We start from the raw sequence: 16,387 nt of genomic DNA, 5'->3' as shown, positions 1-16,387 counted from the left end.
CAAGGGTGTTGTAGAAAGTAATGATTGAGTGGGGGGCTATTCCTTCACCTGGGAGAGGAGTGGAAGGTGTCAAGGTATTGTGGGGTGATGGGCGTAGGGTACTGCCTAGCCTCTTGGTAACTGGACCTCGTTATGGGTTTGGCCTGACACTTGCTGGGTTCAGATGGCCTTTACTTTCTTCCTCTTGAGTGTCCTTCCAAATTCCATGGTCTTTTCTTAAATCTCAACATTCTTGATCTCTTTACAGATCACCTTCTCCTTATGAATACTCCTTCCTTCCTTGTTTTTGTGAAAACTTTCCCTGGTTTTCCTCTAACCCTGTCCAACTAAGGCCTTCTCAATTTCCTTTGCTGAATAATCATTCATGTCTTATAACATATGTGTAGATGAAACCTCAGGGCTCTGTCTTGCATTTTCTCATTTCTTTTATAGTTTCATAGTGATTCTATCAATTAACATGGATTCAGCTAATATTTCTATGCATACCCCACCTCCACCCCCATCAATTTTTAGGATTTGCTCTTGAAACTAATTTGTATTTATTTTGCATAAATTATGTATTTATTTATGTAGCATATATTGTTTCCCCTGCATAAAATATAATCTCCTTGAAGTCAATCAGGAATTTTTTATTTTTTTGGAGAGGAAGAGAGACATTCCAAGTACCTAGCACAGTACATTATATATATATATATATACGTCTATATATGTATATATAGACGTATATATATGTATATATATACGTATATATGTTTGTATATATATATATATATGTATATATAGTGCTTAATCAATGTTGTTAATTTGAATTTAATTGGTCAAAAACCAAAGCATCAAAAGAATGAATAATTAGGACTGATAATGAGATTTGTTAACAAGACAACATACCCAAAATGACTTAGAATGTAGCTAAAGCAATTTTTACAGAAAAATTATATCTCTGAAAACATAGATTAATGAAATGAAAAAGAGATATTTAGTGAATGGAGTATGTATTTTTTTAAAAAAACCCCAAATCAGCAAATTAAACAAAACCAAAATAAGATTGAAAAAAAATACAAAGACTACTTTAATAATAAATAAAACTTTTGAAAGGCATATCAGCAAAAACAGGAATTTAAAGGAAATCCATAATTACCTACAGCTATAAAATAACAAATCAAACAGCAAAAGAATCTTAATCCCTATCCCTGAGATATTGAATGAGTAACAAATGAATCAAAAAAGGAAAAACAAAGTCCTTTCCTACATGACTTTAAAAATAGATTCTCACAAATGTTTAAAGAACAATTAACCATATGTTCCTAAAATTGTTATCAATAATTTAAAAAGAGGCATATTGCCATGCTCCTTGGTATGTACTCTCCCAAATATAGTACTAACATCCAGACCAAGAAGAAACAAAACAGAGAGACCTATTCATCAATATCATTAATGAATATAGATTTAAAAAATTTTCAAGGAAAATAAAAGGCCACAGCAATATATCTAGAAACTATATTCACTATGACAAAAGTTGCATCTATACTAGGGATTCAAGAATGATTTGAGATTAGGAAAAACAATTAGCATTGTTTATCATATAAAGCAAAACCTCATGACTGTATCAAGAAAATAGAAAAATCATTTTTATAAAATACAACACTCATTTGTTAAAATAAAAAAAGAGGCATAGAAATCTCTCTTTTAAACATAATAAATATATGTGGATGAAACTAAAATATTTGAAATAGAAAGGAAGGGGATAGAATAACATAAAAGATAAAATGAACATTTTTGATTATATCAAATTAAAAAGCTTCTGGATTAGCAAAATAAATGCAACTTAAATCAGAAGGAAAACAATTAATTTTGAAAAAAAAACTTCATAGAAAATTATTTTTCAATAATATCCAAGCTATATAAAGAATTGCTGCAAATATATAAAAAAATAAGAGCCATTCCCCAATGGATAAGTGGTCATAGTATGTGGTCAGATAGTTCTCAAGTGAAGAAATCCAAAGTTATCAACAACTATATTAAAAATGCAGGTATTTGGGAGGAAGGTATAAGAAGAAAAGAGGGGCCAAGAAAGGGAAAGAGGAAAGGAAAACAGAATAAAATAATCTACTATTAATATTTGTAATGGCCAAATAGGAGCCTCTTTCTTAGTAAATACAAGGATAGAGCAAAGATTTCCATGCTCCCTATTTGATATAATTCCAGAAGTCCTAGTAATTGTAGTAAGGCAAGAGAAATTTGAGGTCTAAACTGATAAAGAGGATACACAACAATCTTTCTTTACAGTGGACAATATGTTTTCCTTAGCAACTCGCTAGAGAATCAATAAAGAAACTAATCAATGAGACAGAAGTTGACACATTACTAGTTAAGATTTTATTCCCGGCAGTTATGTGGTGCAGTAGATAGAATACTGAGCCTCCGGTCAAGAAGACTCAGTTCAAATGTGTCCTCAGTTACTTACTAGCTATGTGACCCCCAGCAGCTCATTTAATCCCCAAGGCTTTGCCTCAGGTCCTCATTTATAAAATGACCTGGAGAAGGAAATAGCAAACCACTCCAGTATCTTTCCAAGAAAATCCTAAATGGGATCAGAAAGAGTTGGACATGACTGAACACACATATTTTACTCTAATATGGGCTATATTTTCATCACATGTAGTTTATTTACTCTATTATCACTGACTCGAAGTGGGGTTAGGCTGCTTTGGAGGTAGCAGGGTCCAGGTGGTTTTCTTGATTATTCAACATTCATTTTTAATCCCAGTGGAACTGATTAATGTTGTTCACGTTCCTTTTGTCCCGGGCAGTTATACTGACCATTAACCACTGATTCCTTATTTAGGACTCAAACAAGCAAAAAAAAAAAAAAAAGTGAAAGACATTTCTTTCATTCAAAGGAGGTAATATTTGAGGCGATGCAGGTGATGGAGTTGGTAGAGCGTTGGACCTGCAGTCAGAAAGACCTGAATTCAAACGTAGTTTAAGCCACTTACTAGCTGTGACAATGGGCAAATGACTTAACCGCTGTTTGACTCAGTTTTCTCAAATGTAAAATAGGGGTAATAGCAGAACCTACCTCATAGAGTTGTGAGGATCAAATGGAATATTGGTAAAACATTGGTCACACAGACGCCATGTTAATGCTATTAGTATTATTTTTCTCTCTTCCATGATCACTGGTTCACAGCAGAAGGTAAACCAAATCATATTAAAAATCTGTAAGTTATTTGTACTCTTCTTGGCTCAGGTAGCAGTATTTGTCTAGAGGGCTGTCACATGAGGATTCAGTCAGGCAGTGACTGCAGTCTACTCGCTAGGTAGGCGGAAATGGACTTAATTTTTCCATTATTTCCTTTTCTTGGTCTAACTTTGGAGTGTTGGGGAGCTATGTGTCCTTTCTCCCCTTTAAGCAAAATGGGTTTTGGAACAATTCGCCATCCCAGGTAACCCAGGGAGCCTCAGGATTTGGGGGGTGGGGGGCGGGGAGTGTAGAAGCGCATAGCCTTGGTGTTTTGGGGCCATGGCCTGAAGGATCTCGGCTTCCTATGCCTTGTACTCTGCTGGGCTGGACTGGCGGGGGAAGTACAGCCAGTGAGCGGGTGGAGGCAGATTGCAGTTCCCCAGACCCAGCACCTATGCTGGGCGGGATCTCAGACCAGGGGGAACTGGGCTGGAGGCTGGTTCTCGCAGCGCTGCTGTTGCCAGGACACGGGAATAACGAACGTCAGAGCGGTCGGGGGGAGGCGGCAGGCAGGGGCCACGGCCGCCTCCCCAAAGCTGCCATAGCTGGGCAGGCGGGCTGGGTTGGGTAGCACTTCTTGGGAGGAGAGTTGGAGATAGAGGAGCCTGTGGGTGAGTAGTAGCGCAGTGCCCGGCGTGCGGGAGCGCACACTCAAGGTACCAAGCGCAGCCTCTCGCTAGGAGTCTACAGTGGAGGCATGGGGCCGCTGTGATGCCTTGGTATAGGGAAGAGGAAAGTACTCCAGTGCCTACAAATCACGAAGGCTCTTCCCCTTCCTTTCCCAGCTTGGAGCCTTCTGATCTATCCATTCGCATGCTGTCCAAATCAGCTGATTCTTGCAATTGTTTTCTCTCTTTATCTAGCCCTCCCCACCTTCACCCTTCTCCAATCTCTTTCTTCATTCCAAGATCGCTGAGTGGCTACTATTTCTCTCTTTCCAAATTCCTTGCTTGAGGAGGAGCTCTAGGATCTTCTAGAGTTCAGTATCAGCTGTGGGCAAAGCATGACTATGCTTCCGATTATTGTTTAATCTCTCCCTCTTTTTGAACTAACTCCCATGCCACCACCCCACTTTTTATGTCTATGCCATTTTTTGGCAGTCTCCAGCTACACTGTTAAATTTTTTATACTGTTGTGTAGAATTATTATTTATCTCTGTTACTGAACTTTTTGAATGTCTTCTAACTTTCAGTAGATTGTCATCCAGAGGGCAAAAATTCTGTCTAATGCTTTTTATAAGTCCCATCAGCAAACTGTGCAGCATGAAATGGTGTTCTAGGAGTGGGATCATAGGATTTAGAGGTGGAAAGGGATATTAGTGGTCATCCATTTCAACCTTCTCATCTACCAGATATTGATAGATTTTTCTAGTCAACTACCCACTTATCCTTTGCAATCTGCTGTTCTGTTGGCGAGAGCAGGCACACGTGTCATTGAGAATAATAAAATTGCTAGCATTTGGAGATAGAATAATAATAGCTCTTTGTCTTACCTATAATTAATTACCTTATTTGACCATCACAAGAACCCTGTGAGGCAGGTGCTATTATTATTCCTATTTTACAGATAAGGAAGATGAGGCAGATTAAGTGTCTCATTTAAAGACACAGGGCTAAGAAAGTAAATCATGCAGAATTTGAACTGGGATCCTCCTGACTCCCAAGTCCAGCGCTCTAACCACTGCATCACCCAGGTTCAGAGTGTCCTGGGTTGCAGAAATCACACGATGGTGTTATAGAATTTCATCTCTTCTTTGGTACTGGTTATGGAATAGGGAAGACAATTTTGAGGGGTAGATTTCCAGTCATCACTGTTACTTAGATTCTGAAGCTTCCAGGAAGGTAATTGATAACATCACTAGTAGGTAGATACATCATGCTGAAGATAGAAGGTGGTGGGTGTAGGATAAATTGTAGCTGTCTTCTGTCAGGACGATTTGGTTTGCTTAGTTTGTGATATTAAATTTGTAAATGGAGAGTTTGTATGTAATCCATACTTCTCCTTTTTCTAGATTACTGCACTGATTTGTGTATTGTGCCCTGATGCTCCATGATGGTGGGTATATCTGCATTAATTTAGGCTTAGTTTCTGAAGGGCCTTATGTTTTTATTTGTTGTTTAGCCTTTCACTCAGCAGGATGTGTATATGGGCTTGAGTTGCAAAGATAAATAATCACGGTATTGATATTTCTGACTTGCAATAGGTTGTATGGTTTTATAACCACTGAAACTATTTTGCTTTTTTTGTAACTGATTTTTGGGGGGAGGGTGGGTTCCCTCCATTGGCATCTGGTCTGATTTAAAATCTAATAAAATTGCCTGAGTCACTGAGATGTTAAGTGAGTTGGCCATGGTCAGATAGCCAGTGTCAGAGGCAGGACGTGATTTCAGGCCTTTTTGATCATGGAGGATGAACAGTTGTGGGTGATAGTGAACATTCCTATGAGTGACTGAAGTGCATGGGAGTTGAGAGAAATGAGGGAGATGATGGAAACTGAGGAGGCTGATGAACTGGAAAGTCAGTGTGATTGGGGTTGAGGAGGACTTGGCATGTGTAATTGATGTCCTTAAACTCAGGATAAGATCATGGATTTAGATTTGTACAGGACCTAAAAGGTCAAAGTCCTGTGTAAAGGCAGCATTTGGGGAAGAGAAGAAGTCTGGGGGTTGGGTGCTAAACTACTTAAGAAAGAAAAAAGAGTGACCTGGTAGAGAAGAGCAACCAGGATAACAGAGCAAATCTCAAAGGTGTCTCCTTTGGTGCATAGTTTAGCTAATTTTCTACCTCTTCCATCTTTATCCATTTGCAGTGCTTTTGATTAGATTTGTAAGACTTCAAGTAAATAAAATTTTTACCAGCCTTTGTTAACCTTGTTTAAAACTTCATAGGTTTTTTCCCCTTGAATATAGATTCAAATGAGAAAACCTATGTGAGAACACTTTGAAACCATTAAGTCTCTGTAGAGATGAAAACAATTATTAAATTTTTATTGTTTTTATTATACATGTATATATTTTTATATAATAAATTAAATCATCCTAGGAAATTAGAATTAGAAAGAAGGTCATATAACCCAGACTCTTCTAATATAGGAAGATATCCCCTGTGTAACATTTGTGAATAATAATAACTTATCCTTTACTTGAATGCTTCTAGTGACAGGAGGCTTACTACTTTGTAGAGCATCCCATTTCATGTCACTGGGAAGCAGTTAGGAAGTACTCTCATAAGCTGAATTGCTATATGTTTCTCCTTTTCATTTTGGTTCTTTTCTGTCTTCTGGATCCATATAGAATAGTCTGTTCCTAGGTATGTTAAACCAATAATGAAAAAAGGAAACAATAAATGTTAGACACCTCAAAGCAATTTTATTCAAATATAAAACATTTAGAAAAGCTTTCTTCTTTGTAACCTTCTACATGTAATTTAGTTTTTGAAAAACTGAATCCTTTCAAAGTTGCATAAAATTAAACTGTGAATATATTTAATTTGACAGCAGAAATAGTTAATCAATGTTTGAGAGACATTTCTGTCACTAAATTTACTTTTCATTAAGTTTTCTCTGCCTTTGGCAGTCATTGTAGATGCATTGTGTAGAAAATGTAAGTTAATAACTGATGTGTTTTAGACATTTTGGACAACCTTTTTGTACTACGTTCAGCTATGTTCGTTTTATCTAATAATTTACAATTTTATTTTAAACAAATTTCACAAATTGGCACCTTAGTTTTCATTTTCTAATTTGTTGCCTGCATTAAAACTGTAGTGAAACTCACTCTACATGTCAGCAGTTATTAAAAAAAAAACAACAAGCCTTTCTCAATTCCTTTCTAGGCTTCTCTCCCCACCACATCCCACCCCAATAGTTTCCTGGTTACTCCTGTAAAATTGTGTGCTAGTAATTGTAAAGGAGGGTAGACAAGAGAATGTTGATTGAGCCTATATGAATCTATTTCTGTGAGTAGAATAATAATGCAGAGGTCTACAAGACCACCTTTGTACCATCATTCTCATACACAAAAGTAGGTACCTGCTGGTAAAAATAACAGATTTGTTCACAAACAGATGGTTGCATGGGTATCTAAGTCTTAATGGCCCAAATGTATGATGCTCAAAAGCATTGCTAATCTTTTCTCAGGACCCCTGATGTCAGTATAGCTTTCTGTTATGTAGTACTGTTGTATTTTTTCATCCCACTTATGCCCAAATAGTCTCTGCCATCTGCCTTCATATCCCTAAGCACCTGCAAGCTGGTTTCTGGTTCTTGTGGGATTGTGAGAGAGTAGGGATTTTTGGAGTCTTATTCTGTAGGAATACTACCCCCCCCCCCCACAACAATTATCCCCTACAAATAAATAGTACAGGATGACTATTGAGTATCTAAGACAATCATAGCAGTCAGTCAATCAACTAGTATCTATTAAGAGTCTACTGTGTGCTGGCTGGTATAGTAAGTAGATAATAGAACAAATGAGTATTTGGAAACACCTGGCAACTCAGAGCTAAATAGTGTGACCATCCTTATCAATATCATAGGTTGATTACTGGATTAGAAAATTTTATTTTATTTGTCTCAAGCAGTCTCTGTTGATGTCTTCTTTATATACTTTCCCCTAGTAAAATATAAGCCCTTTGAAGACATAGACTGTTTTGATTTATGTTTTTGTATCCCCAGTGCCTAACACATAAGCAGATGATTAATAGATATTTGTGGAAGTGAATTACAATTGTTGTCGTTGTTCAGTTGCTTCAGTTGTGTCTGATTCTTTATGACTTCATTTGAGATTTTCTTAGCAAAGATACTGGAGTGATGTGATAAAGGCCTCATTTCTAAAATATATAGAGAAGTGAGCCAAATTTACAAGAATACAAGTCATTCTCCAATTGATAAATGATCAAAGGATATGAACAGACAGTTTTCAGAGGAAAAAAATTAAAACTATTTATAATCATATGAAAATGTTCTAAATCACTCTTGATTAGAGAGATGCAAATAAAAAACCTCTGAGGTACCATGTCACATCTGTCAGACTGGCTAACATGACAAAACAGGAAGATGATAAATGTTGGAGAAGATGTGAGAGAGTTGGAACACTAATTGATTGCTGAAGGAGCTGTGAGCTGATTCTACCATTATGGGGAACAATTTGCAATTATGTCCAAAGGGCTATAAAAATGTGCATACACTTTGACCCAGCAATACTGCTTCTAGGACTGTGTCCTAAAGTGATCATAAAAATGGGAAAATGATTCACATATACAAAAATATTTATAGCAGTTTTTTTCACGGTGGCCAAGAACTGGAAATTGATGGGAGGCCCATCAATTAAGGAATGGCTCAACAAAGTTGTGGTTTATGAGTGTAATGGAATACTATTATACTATAAGAAATGAAGAACAGACAGACTTCAGAAAAACATGGAAAGACTTATATGAACTGATGCAGAGTGAAACAAGCAGAACCAGGAGAACATTTTATATATAGTAACAGACACAGTGTATGAGGACTGGTTTTGATAGATTTAGCCATTTACAGATCTAAAATATTTCCAAAAGATTCATGATGCAAAATGCCATCCACATCCAGAGAAAGAACTATGAAATCAGAATGTAGAATGAAGCAGAATATTTTCTTTTTTGTTATGTTTTGTTTTGCATTTTTTCATGGTTTCTCCCATTTGTTATAATTCTTCTATGCAACATGACTAATGTGAAAATGTGTTTAATAGGAATGCATGTTTAGAGCCCATATAAGATTGCATGCTCTCTTGGGGAGGAAATGGGAAGGGAGAGATAGATAATTTAAAACTTATGGAAGTGAATATTGAAAACTGAGAACAAATTAATAAATTTGGGGGATAAAAGAAATGACAAGAAGGATGGTTTCAGAAAAATCAGGGAAGACTTATATAAACTGATGCGAAGTGAAGTGGGCAGAGCCTGGAGAACACTGTATATAGTAATAGCAGTATTATAACAATAACCAACTATGAAAGAGTTAGCTACTCTGATCAAGACAATTCCAAAAGACCTATGATGAAAACTGCTATCCACCTCCAGAGAGAGAATTAATCAATTCTGAGTACAGAGTGAAGCATACTTTAAAATATATGTGTGTGTCTATACACACATACACACACACACACACACACACACACACACACACACACACACACACACACACACACATATATTCCCCTTGGGTCAATTCAGAGGGAAGGCTTTAGGAGTAGGAAGGAATGAGAGAGAACTGTAGAAGGTGCAATTTGAGCTAAGTCTTGAAGGAAGAAGGTCAAGAGAGTATTCTGCACATAGTGGACATGCAGTGACAAGGCATAGAATTGGGAAATGAGGGTGTCTAATGAATAGCAAGCAGACCAGAGGTGTCACTGGAACTTAGACTGTATGAAAAGGAACAAAATGGAAGAAGTCTGGAAATGTAGGGAGGGACCAGGTTATGAAAGGTTAAAGGAGAATTTAAATTTGATAGCATAACGGGAACCACTGAAGTTTACTGCATAGGAAGGTGATATAGTCAGACCTGTTCCTTGGGAAAAATCACTTTGACTGAGTGGAGGATTGATTGGAGTGGGGAGAGGCTTGAGGCAGGACAAAAGAAAGGCTACTGCAGGAGTCCAGATAAAAAGTGATCAGAGGCTGCACCAAGGTGGGGGTTGTGTGAGTGGAGATAAGGTGACATATCTGAGAGATGTGAAATAATAACAAGTGACTGGATATGAATGAAGTGAGGAGTCAAAGATGACATCAAGGTTGCCAGTCTAGCTGACTGGGAGGGTGGTAGTACCCTTGATAAAAATAGAAAAGTTTGGAAAATGGGAGGGTTTTGTGGAAAAAATGAGTTCGGTCATGGACATGTTGAGTTTGAGATGCTATTTACACAGTTTATGTCCAAAAGGCAATTGATGTTGTAAGACTGGAGCTCAGGAGAGAGATTAAGTTTGGATCTATAGGTCTTGGAACCATGTGCGTAGAGATCATGTGGAGGGGAAGGGACACTTAAAATGAACATTACCTGAATGAAAATCCAGCAGAGAAGACTGAGAAAACAGCAGACATGTAGAAGGAGAAATGGGAAATAACATTGTCATGAAAACCATAGGGAGGAGAGAGTATTTGCAATATGATATGTTGAACATTAGTTAAGTGCCCATCATATTGTATTCCAGGCACGTGTAAACCTCTGCGGATACAAAAGACAACAAAAGACAGTCCTTGCCTTCAAGGAGCTTATAATCTAATGGAAAAAGACAACACATGAAAGGAAGTGGGAAAGGGAGGGGTGTAACAACAAGCACCCTGGCACACCCAGGATAACCTACTAGCATAGATTCTTGGATCTGCTTTTCTTAAAGAAAAGCAGTTTTAAGGGGTCAACCATCTTCTTTAATTACATTCACTAGTTCAGGGGGAAAGTCAGCACCCTGAACGTCAGAGAAAATAAAAGTAGAGAATATACAGAGAAAACACAAGCAGAGAAATTAGCATAAAGACCAACAGACAGGACTCTACCTGAATCAAAGCAACATCGCTATACATTTTACATGTACCACTGGATCGAGAGAGCCTTTACATTTGAGCAGCTGGGGGTCCTGAACATACAGATATTTAGAGTCTTGAACAGGGAATCAAAAGGTCTTTCTCATAAGTCAACCCACAAAGCAAAATACCAACCTCGCAGTATATATAGTTTTCAACTAATAGTTGAAATATTTTGAAATTTAGTTGAAAAATAGTTTTCAGAATCAGAAGACATCACAACCCATATGACTTGGCACAGCTGTGAACTATCAGAATTCAAAGGAAGTTGAGCTTTCAGATGTTTTCAATGAGCCTGGGAAACTGAACTCCAAAAAGAAAATGGCAAAAATCCCACTTTGCTTGCTCTTACAAGGGGGAATGCAGAGTCTTGTTCCATGGAGTTCAGACTAAGCAGAGCTGCTGGTGGAAAGTGGAGTTGCAGAGACCAGGTTCCATGCTCTTTGAGTGGAGTTAAATGATCCACCCTCCATTCATCCAATTAGAGGAGAGAGGAAGCTGAGGGAGTTGGAAGAATGAGCTATTGACATTGTCAAAGGGTGCAGAGAAGTCAAGAAGGATGAAGGTTGGGCAAAGGCAATTGCATTTGCCAGCGAAGGGACCAATGGTAACTTTGGCCAGAGTGATTTCAGTTAAATGATGAGTTTGGAAGTCAGATGGCAGAGAGTTTTGGAATGAGAAGAGACTAAATGGAGGCATCTAGTATTAGTGATTTTCTCCAGGAATTTTGTTGAGAAGAAAAAGAAAGGTATAGGATTGTAGTTAATGATGATGGTCAGATCAAACAAAGATTTTTTTTTTTAAGAATGCTGGAGACATGGGTGTGTTTTTAGGAATGAGAAAAGGAGCCAGTTCATGGGGAGAGAAGGAAGATTGGTGAGAGGGTGGGAATAATAGAAGGGGAAAATCTACTGAAGATGAGATGGAATGGGATCAAGGGTGCAAGTAGAAGAATTTATGTTGGCAGAGAAAAGGACTACCTCTTCTTCTGAGTTAGAGGAGTGAAGGGATGAAGATATATGAGAATTAGAGAAGAGAGACATCTCAGCAAGTGGCCATATTCTTTTTGGGATGCTCTATGAGGTGAATTCCTGAGCTGAGTGAGTAGAGGAGGAGGTGCTGTTGAACACTGTAGTGGGGTATGAAAAGATTTGGAGGAGTTGATGTGGTGAGTGGGGTAGTTAATGAATTAGGGAGGTATGAAAAAGATGACCCCGCTAAAAGCTTTAGTGGACTATGGTATGTTAGATAAACTTGTATTCCCAAGATTATGCTGGGAATATGATGAACTAACCTGAGAAGCATGCTTATTTTCTGATTTGAACTGGATTTTAATGGACCTTCCAAAAATTTCTGTTTCACTAAGTAGATGCATTCCATAAGGAAATAATTGTTCATGTATATAGTTCACAAATACAAACTGCTTTGGTTTACCATCTTTATTCTTTGGAAAAAAGGATGTGTTGCATTTGTGATGTAACCAATTCACAGTGGACTCAGTCAGCATGGTTTCATTATCTTCATTCATTATCTTCATTCAAGAGCATATAAATAGGAATGAAAGAGATGGACTCTGGTGAAGGATTTAGAGTGTAGAGGATAGTACAATGTTAAACTGGTTCACTGAGGGTTTGAGATAAGAAAAGAGTGTAGTGTAGGGGCTCTGGCCTGGAAAAGAACTGAAGGGTGGAAAGGTTATAGATAGTGATGAAGATGAAGAACAGGGTCAGGAGCCATAAAATATAGGGAAAGATGGAATGATAAAAGACTATGGTGAGACAAAAGAATTTCAGAGTTCGAGATCAAGGAACACTGATCAAATAGAACAGGGCTGTGTTAGAGCTAGCTTGTACTGGCTCTCAAAAGTATTGTCAGATTTTGATGTGAGCATTTACAGCCCAGAAATTAGAAAATGCTACAAGTCAAGGCTTGGTTGATTACCTAGATTTGTTGTTGTTGTTGATGACTTCAAGTAATGGAGAATGTTAATAATTAATATTATTAATTAATTTATTTAATAAATTAATATATAATTAATGAACTTAGTTTAACCTTAATAGTGTGTTGTATGTATATATTTTTTTTTTTTTTGGAGAGTCTGTAAAGCATTCAGCAGCATAATCCTGCTTTCAGGCAATGACAAGATCAAGTATATGATCTTCCCTGTGAGGACCTGGGAAGTTAGTGTGTATAGGGAACATTAGTATGAAATATGAGAGCAGAAGTTGTGGTGGAGAGGACTGTGAACTGAGCGTTGAGGAAGGAAGGAGAATTTCCTGGGAGTAAAAAGATAATAACCACTAGAACTTGGATTTAGGCAGTAAAATTTGACTAAAAGGAATTTCTTTCTATTAAGGCAGTTAAGTGACTTGTCCAGGGTTACACAGCAAGTAAGTGTCGGAGGCTACATTTGAACTCAGGTCTTCCTGACTCCAGGATCAGTGTTCTATCCATTGTGGTGCCTAGAGGCCCCTTAGTAGGTTAAGTGACTTGCCTAAGGTTACATGTAAGTAAGTATCTGGGTTCAGATTTGAACTCAAGTCTTCCTGACTCTAGGTCTGGTGCTCTATCCACTGCACTACCTAGCTGCCCCATATATCTCTGTCATCTTTATCTCTATCTTTATCTCTCTCCTTATCTCAATATAGAGATAGAGACAGAGAGAGATATACACAGACACTGATATATACACATATATACATATTTATATATATCATGAATTTATTATGTATATATTTTTAAAAATCTGCCATAATGACCAGGGGTAAATGCAAAAATACATGTATGTACATATGTATTATGTAAATCTATACATATATATACACATGTGTTTTACCTATATATATTACGTATATGGGCGGCTAGGTGGTCCAGTGGATAGAGTGACAGGCCTACAGTCAGGAAGACTCCTCTTCCTGAATTCAAACCTAACCTCAAACACTTACTAGCTGTGTGACACTGGGCAGGTCACTCAAACCTGTTTGCCTCAGTTTCCTCACCTGTAAAAGGAAGTAGAGAAGGAAATGGCAAACCTCTCCAATATCTCTACTGAGAAAACCTCAAATGGAGTCATGAAGAGTCTGAAACAACTGAAAAATGACTAAACACGTATTTATATACATATATATGATTAGAACCTTGCCATGATGACAAGAGCTAAGTACCAGTGTATGCATGTCTATATCTACATACATACACACACATATATGTATATACACATGTATGTATATAAGCATTTATGTATATTTGTAACAGCCCTCATCATCATGGTAGGGTCTTGATAATTATGTAAAGAGTAGAATAGAAGTTTCTTGAGGTCAAGAATTATTTTATTTGTATCCCCAGTACTATCTACTACTACTAGCAATTCTTTTTTTTGCCTGGACCTAGGATTTCATTTGTGTGGGAAACTCCTAGTGAGGAATCTGGCTATGCAGATTCAGAGCTGATCTGCAACGATAAAGTCATCTATGGCATTGAGAGGTTGAGCAATGTGCCTTGTGTCAGAGTCAGAACTCAAACCCAGGACTTTGAGTCTAAGATCAGCTCTCTATCAATTGACATGCTGCCTCAAATGTAGTAAGTGCTTAAGAAATATTTGTGGAATGGAATTAAATTTGAAGAGGAATTATCACCTTCCCATCTATGATGCAATTGTTTTTAAAGTGATTTACAAAATGACATCTTATTGGCCCCAATTTATACAAACACATTAAAAATGTTATCAGTTACCTTCTGATTTTCCTTGAAAAGACAATTCTAGGATTGTCTTACCTACTGATGGCAGTGCTTGGCTGGGATTACAGTTTTTAAATCTCTATTTGTTTGCACTTTTCTAAATTTAATGTCATCTTGCACTTCCTCTTATTTCCATAACCTATTCAGATTCACTTAATTTATTTTTGCATTTTCTGTGGCAGCTGTTCTGTATGTCATCCTAATTTAGTATCATTTTCAAATTTCTTCATTTCTTTTAGAATGTAATAATGATGTTGAAGATGACCTGATCTAATATCCCTCTGGCATGATCTCGACACTTCCATCAAACTGTGTACAGTGTCAGTTTGTACAACTTACTGCTTTCGATATTTCAGCCAGCTTTTATCAGTATGACATTCTTCATAGGCAAGCTAATTTAAATCAGTTTTTCAAGTCGTCTGTCATGAGATCATGCGCAAAATGATACCAGAAACGGCCAACTACTTGGTTTATGATGTGGTACTTTCATCCCCTAATTTGATCATTTCCATAGAAAAAGTCAAAAGCTCTTGGCATGATTTTTAAAGTAACAAATTCCTAATGTTTATTATTATTTTTGATTTTCTTATTCTCCAGATAGTTACACATTTTTTACACTAGCCCATTATTTTCTTGCACTGATTTGTCTCATTGAAAACTTTCAACATTATTCTTGACTTTTGATAGTTCTAAGAATCAAAGCATAATTATTAGAATAGGTGAGGAGGAATGGAACATTTGGAGTTTTAGGGTAATTTAACTATTTCCATGTGTCATGCTGATAAATTAAATTTGATTTGGATAAATTAACATTTAAATTTTCATATCCAGTTAGTGACCAGAATTGCCCACTTTTTAAACATAGGAAGTTAATTGATTGTCATGGTGTTAATTTTTGAGATGTCTGCCCATAAGACAATAACAATAAATGGATAGGGTTATGGCACTTAAAATATTTTTAAAAGGCAGAAATATCCACAAAATATTTTAAACCTATCATAATAAGAACAATGCTAGGATTCAATTTTGATTTTTTATTTAAAGTAAGAGAGAACATATGTAGAAAAGTACATTTCCCCTCACCCTTTACAAAACATTTTTTATTAGATTGTAAGCCAGTATGGAGTGGGAAGCTGCTTTAGGCACAACTCTTTAAAGTCAAATACAGTAACATGAAACTAATGTCTTAAATTAAGTCCTCTCAATTTCCAGCTTGTAGTGCTAGTTAGAGGGCAAAGAAACATTATAGAACATTAGTCTTATGGGTTTTTATTTTATTTTGGTGTCCTCTGTCTCATTTTTCATTCCTTTTGAAATTTTAAAAGTTTCCATTAAAGAAACTTGAAAGAAGCAATACTGAATGACCATTCAGTTATTTGATTAGTGCAAGCCCTGGATTCTTTGCCTTCCTTTTAGAATTTGAAGACCTCTAGGGAGGAGAAACAACCTTGAGTCTAGGTCACATTATACTGAGAGTTAGTCTTTCAGGTTTTATTAAATTGTACCTTGGTTACTCACATGAAGTGGAGACTTCTCTTGTTTAACAACATGTGTTTTGTATTAATTGAGGAGATACCATTCTTGGAGAGACCATTTGAAGACTTTGATGAATCAAAACCTGATATACTCTGGAGACTTCATGCTAATGGTTAGGGATTCCTTCCCTTGTAATGGGCAGAAAAATCAGGACAGCTGTTATCCTGCCCTAGGAAAAATCTGAGTAAAGGAATTTCAGAAATAGTCATTGTGGAAAAATTTAGGATTCCTCTCAGAGAATATAGCATTTAAAACTTATATGGGAGATTAAAATGATTAGCTATGTGAAGGAAGTTTATAATAAGCTACTCA

General features: G+C 36.8%; 1 protein-coding gene across 2 annotated transcripts in view; it reads left to right on the top strand.

Annotated features, from left to right (window-relative positions):
• The first annotated feature begins 3,739 nt into the window (after window positions 1–3,739).
• CCDC178 (coiled-coil domain containing 178) overlaps window positions 3,740–16,387 on the top strand; it is a 622,621-nt gene continuing 609,973 nt past the window's right edge. For both annotated transcript variants that reach the window (XM_072604506.1, XM_072604507.1), the window contains exon 1: window positions 3,740–3,855. The gene's annotated coding sequence lies outside the window, so the exon portion shown is untranslated. The remainder of the gene's footprint in view (window positions 3,856–16,387) is intronic.

Source organism: Notamacropus eugenii, chromosome 4, assembly GCF_028372415.1.
Source record: "Notamacropus eugenii isolate mMacEug1 chromosome 4, mMacEug1.pri_v2, whole genome shotgun sequence".
Classification (NCBI taxonomy): domain Eukaryota; kingdom Metazoa; phylum Chordata; class Mammalia; order Diprotodontia; family Macropodidae; genus Notamacropus; species Notamacropus eugenii.
The sequence above is the reverse complement of the archived record's forward strand: the minus strand, read 5'-3'. Positions and strand labels throughout refer to the sequence as shown.